This window comes from Oryctolagus cuniculus, chromosome 3 (assembly GCF_051225735.1).
Source record: "Oryctolagus cuniculus isolate XC-2025 breed Fujian yellow rabbit chromosome 3, ASM5122573v1, whole genome shotgun sequence".
Lineage (NCBI taxonomy): Eukaryota > Metazoa > Chordata > Mammalia > Lagomorpha > Leporidae > Oryctolagus > Oryctolagus cuniculus.
Window position 1 is genome coordinate 174805566 of NC_142869.1, and position 4525 is coordinate 174810090.

Here is a 4525-nt window from a genome sequence, read left to right on the forward strand (position 1 = left end):
CAGCGGATCCGGGAGAGTGGTTCCTTCTTGGGAGGAAGGGCTAGTGGGAAGGACTCGGTGAGTATGCTGTGTGGTATGCGTGACGTCTTGTTTCTTTGCGCCTTTTTATCTGAAGCATTTCAAGTGTACTTTGAGCATATTTCCATTTTTAGGTAAATGCTTTTTGTACAGAAGATATATTTTACTGCCAGCAGTCATGCTCACTGATGTTTAGACCAGTGAGCTGAAGACAGAAGTCTCCTCCAAAGGCTGCACCTGGATGCTGTTAGCGACTTTATTCATAATTGCCCAGACGCGGAAGCAGCCAAGACCTTCAGCAGGTGACCGGATAAATAAACCGAGGCCCAAGCAGACAGTGGTATATTATCATTCAGTGCTGAAAAGAAAGGAACTATTGGGGTGAGCATTTGGCATTGCCATTAAAGTGCGGCTTCGGATGTCTGCATCCCCGTATTAAGCGCCTGGGTTTGCGTCAGAGCTCTGCTTCTGATTCCTGTTCACGTGCGTTGTGGGAGGCAGCGCATGAGCTACAACGTCGGGTCCCTGCCACCCACATAGAAAACTCGGATTGAGTTACAGCTCCTGGCTTTGGCTTGGCCCAGCCTGGAGTTGTGGACATTTTGGAAGTGAACCAGTGGTTGGGAGATTTCTCTCTTTCTCTGCCTTTCTAATAATCAAAATAAGTAAATAAAATTAAAAAAAAAGAGAGAAATGAGCAAACAAGCCATGAAAAGATCTGGAGGAAACCTAAATGCATATTGCTAAGTAAAAGAAGCCAATCTGAGGAAGCTACGTACTGTCTGATGTCAACTGCAGAACATTCTGGAAGAGGCCAACTGTGGAGAGAGTAGAAAGATCCAGGGAGGAAGGGACGAATAAGCGGGGCTCGGAGCAAAGGGCCGTGACGCTGCTCTGATACTGTACTGGTGGATAAATGTCGTCACGCATTTGTCAGAGACCCCAGAGTGCACGACACCAGATGGGAGCTCTGATGCAGACTGTGGACTCTGGGTGATGAAGATGTGCCAGTGCTGGTTCATCCTTGGGCACAAATGGGCCACTCTGGTGGGGATGTTGCTGGTAGGAGAGGCTGTGCACGTGGGCAGGAAGTGTACGGAAATCTCTGTTCTTTCTGTGAACCTGAGATTTTATTAATTAAAAATTTATTTTCAAAATCCATATTTTTGAAGACTTATTTATTTATTTGAAAGGCAGAATTAGAGAGAGAGAGAGTGAGGCATTCCATACACTGGTTCACTCCCCAAATGGCCATGATGCTTGGAGGTAGTCCAAAGCCAGAAGCCAGGAGCTTCTTCCAGGTCTCCCATGTAGGTGCAGGGGCCCAAAAACTTGGGTCATCCTCCACTGCTTTCCCAGGCCATAGCAGAGAGCTGGATCCGAAGTGGAGCAGCCAGGACTCAAACCGGCATCCGTATGGGTTGCTGGCAGGGTAGAGAGCAACTTTATTAGCTATGCCACAGTACCAGCCCCTCAAATCCCACATTTCTGTGCAGATAGTTAACTCTTTTTTTTTTTTTTTCAGATTCAAATGTATCAACTACAAAATGGAGATTATAAATCTGGAATATTTAATGTTCATGCAAAATGTAATGGTTATGACCTGGGCAAGCAAATATATTCTTTATAATAGGAAATCTAATCAGCTTTAAGGTTCAGGTAAAGCAGTAGAGAATGGCATAGGTTAAGAAAAAGCAAACAAACAGAAGTGACCTAATCAGTGTTCAGAAAGTTTTAAGTGAGGCCGGTGCCGCAGCTCACTAGGCTAATCCTCCGCCTTGCAGTGCTGGCACACTGGGTTCTAGCCCTGATCAGGGCGCTGGATTCTGTCCCGGTTGCCCCTCTTCCAGGCCAGCTCTCTGCTGTGGCCCGGGAGTGCAGTGGAGGATGGCCCAAGTGCTTGGGCCCTGCACCCCATGGGAGACCAGGAGAAGCACCTGGCTCCTGGCTTCGGATCAGCCATTGGAGGGTGAACCAACAGCAAAAGGATGACCTTTCTCTCTGTCTCTCTCTCTCACTATCCACTCTGCCTGTCAAAAAAAAAATAATAAAAAATAAAAAAAAAAGCTTTGCTGTGTGTTCCTGTGATTTAGTTATATTTAGATTTTGCCTACTCTGTATGCTCTACCTGTCCACTTGTGGCTTCCTGCAGAGATGGGATTGGTCAGTGATAAGCCTTTTTCATCTGCTTTTAAACACATATATGTCACTAATTATCATTCATGTTCATAGTTTAAAACACATGTAATTGGTTCACATCAGAGTATCCCTGGCCCAGGAGGATTTTCTTCCTTTTAGTCCTCTGATGCTCAGTGGGCTTTCTTTGACATTGGAGCAGACTCTCCGCAGGCTGCCAGAAGCGGAGCCTGACGGGCAAGCAGGTGCTATCCTTTTGCTGACCCACAGCTCATGCAGCCGTTCCCAGGTCAAGGTCATGAAGTCACCCTGCAGAAGACACCCTGAGCCTGCGGTGCGTGTCAGTTTGGGGCACAATGCTGTAATCAAGGTGTAGGCAAACGGAAGGGGCCAGCAAATGCAAAATGGGAAGAAGGCAAATCAGTGCCTGAGCATTCATGTGGAAGCTGACACCAGAGACAAACTCAAAGCAGGTACTCATGCTTTTGCCTCTCTCTCCTCTCCTCTCTCTCCTCTCCTCTCTCTCCTCTCCTCTCTCTCCTCTCCTCTCTCTCCTCCCTCTCCTCTCTCCTCCCTCTCCTCTCTTCCTGTCCTCTCCTCTCTTCCTGTCCTCTCTCCCCTGTCCTCTCTCCCCTCTCCTCTCCCCTCTCCTCTATTCCTGTCCTCTCCCCTCTCCCCTCTCCTCTCCTCTCCTTTCCTGTCCTCTCCCCTCTCCTCTCCTTTCCTGTCCTCTCCCCTCTCCTCTATTCCTGTCCTCTCCCCTCTCCCCTCCTCTCCTTTCCTGTCCTCTCCCCTCTCCTCTCCTCTCCTTTCCTGTCCTCTCCTGCTCCCCTCCTCTCCTTTCCTGTCCTCTCCCCTCCCCTTCCTCCTCTCCTCTCCTTTCCTTTCCTGTCCTCCGCCATCCCCTCCCTCCTCTCCTCTCCCTGTCCTCTCCCCTCCTTTCCCTGTCCTCTCCTCTCCCCTCCCCTCCCCTTCCTCCTCTCTTCCTGTCCTCTCCCTCTCCCCTCCTCTCCCTGTCCTCTCCCCTCCCCTTCCTCCTCTCCCCTCCCTCCTCTCCTCTCCCTGTCCTCTCCCCTCCTTTCCCTGTCCTCTCCTCTCCCCTCCCCTCCCCTTCCTCCTCTCTTCCTGTCCTCTCCCTCTCCCCTCCTCTCCCTGTCCTCTCCCCTCCCCTTCCTCCTCTCCCCTCCCCTCCCTCCTCTCCTCTCCCCTCCTCTCCCTGTCCTCTCCTCTCCCCTCCCCTCCCCTTCCTCCTCTCTTCCTGTCCTCTCCCTCTCCCCTCCTCTCCCCTCCTCTCCCCTCCCCTTCTCTTCCCTCCTCTCCTCTCCCCTCCTCTCCCTTCCCCTCCTCTCCTCTCTCCCATCTCCTCTCCTCTCCTCTCCTCTCCTCTCTCCTCTCCTCTCCTCTCCTCTCCTCTCCTCTCCCTGTCCTCTCCCCTCCTCTCCCTGTCCTCTCCCCTCCCCTCCTCTCCCCTCCCTCCTCTCCCCTCCCTCCTCTCCCCTCCTCTCCCTGTCCTCTCCCCTCCCCTCCCTCCTCTCCCCTCTCCCCTCTCCTCTCTCATCTGTCCTCTCTCCTCATTCCTCTCTCCTTAAATGTCCTTGAGCCCAGTGTCCTGACATACAGCTAACGATCAGACATTTGTTAAGTGCTTGCTTTGGTGGCACATACACTGAAATTAGAACAATACACAGATGAGCATGGCCCTGCACAAGGTGACCCATGAACTTGTGAAGACTTCCATTGTTGTGCAGGATTTGCCTCGTCTTGAGAGCCTCCTGGGCATGCCAGAGTGTGGCTTTGATTAGCCCTCTTGAAAAGAGCAAGGCTGATTACTCGTGGTGCTTGACTATTCAGTGGAATCTCTCGAGTGAGTTCTGTGGTTATCATGTACTAACGATGGAAGAAGGAGCAGTACTTGTTCAGCTACTGGTGGACCTGAATGTGACAGATGCTAGTCTGTGTAGTGGGGAGGATTTAGACCCACAAGTTGGAATGATTGATGTTTCCATGTACATAAAGCATAAGAAGGTACTGGAATTAAGGAATATCTAAATTGCTGCCCTAGTAAATGAAAATAATTTTGGAGGAGAATTAATAGACAGTTGAACAGCACAGTCAACAGACTCCATTCAAGAGCTGATCTATTAGAAAGGCCAAAGGCTGGGGCTGGTGCTGTGGTGCAGTGGGTTAAGCCACCACCTGTGATGCCAGCATCCCATATGAGCACCAGTTCAAGCCCTGGGTGTGCCACTTCTGATCCAGCTCCCTGCTAATGAGCCTGGGAAAGCAGTGGAAGATGGTCAAGTACTTGGCCCCTGCACCCACATCAGAGACCTGGGTGGAGTTCCAGTTGCCTGGATTTGGCCAGGTCCAG

The 4525-nt window shown here is 50.9% G+C and overlaps 1 non-coding gene across 1 annotated transcript; it reads left to right on the forward strand.

Annotated features, from left to right (window-relative positions):
* The first annotated feature begins 3796 nt into the window (after positions 1–3796).
* LOC149127612 (U6 spliceosomal RNA) lies at positions 3797–3898 on the forward strand. The gene has a single exon (XR_016232043.1). It is a non-coding gene; the product is annotated as a U6 spliceosomal RNA (small nuclear RNA).
* The last annotated feature ends 627 nt before the right edge of the window (positions 3899–4525 follow it).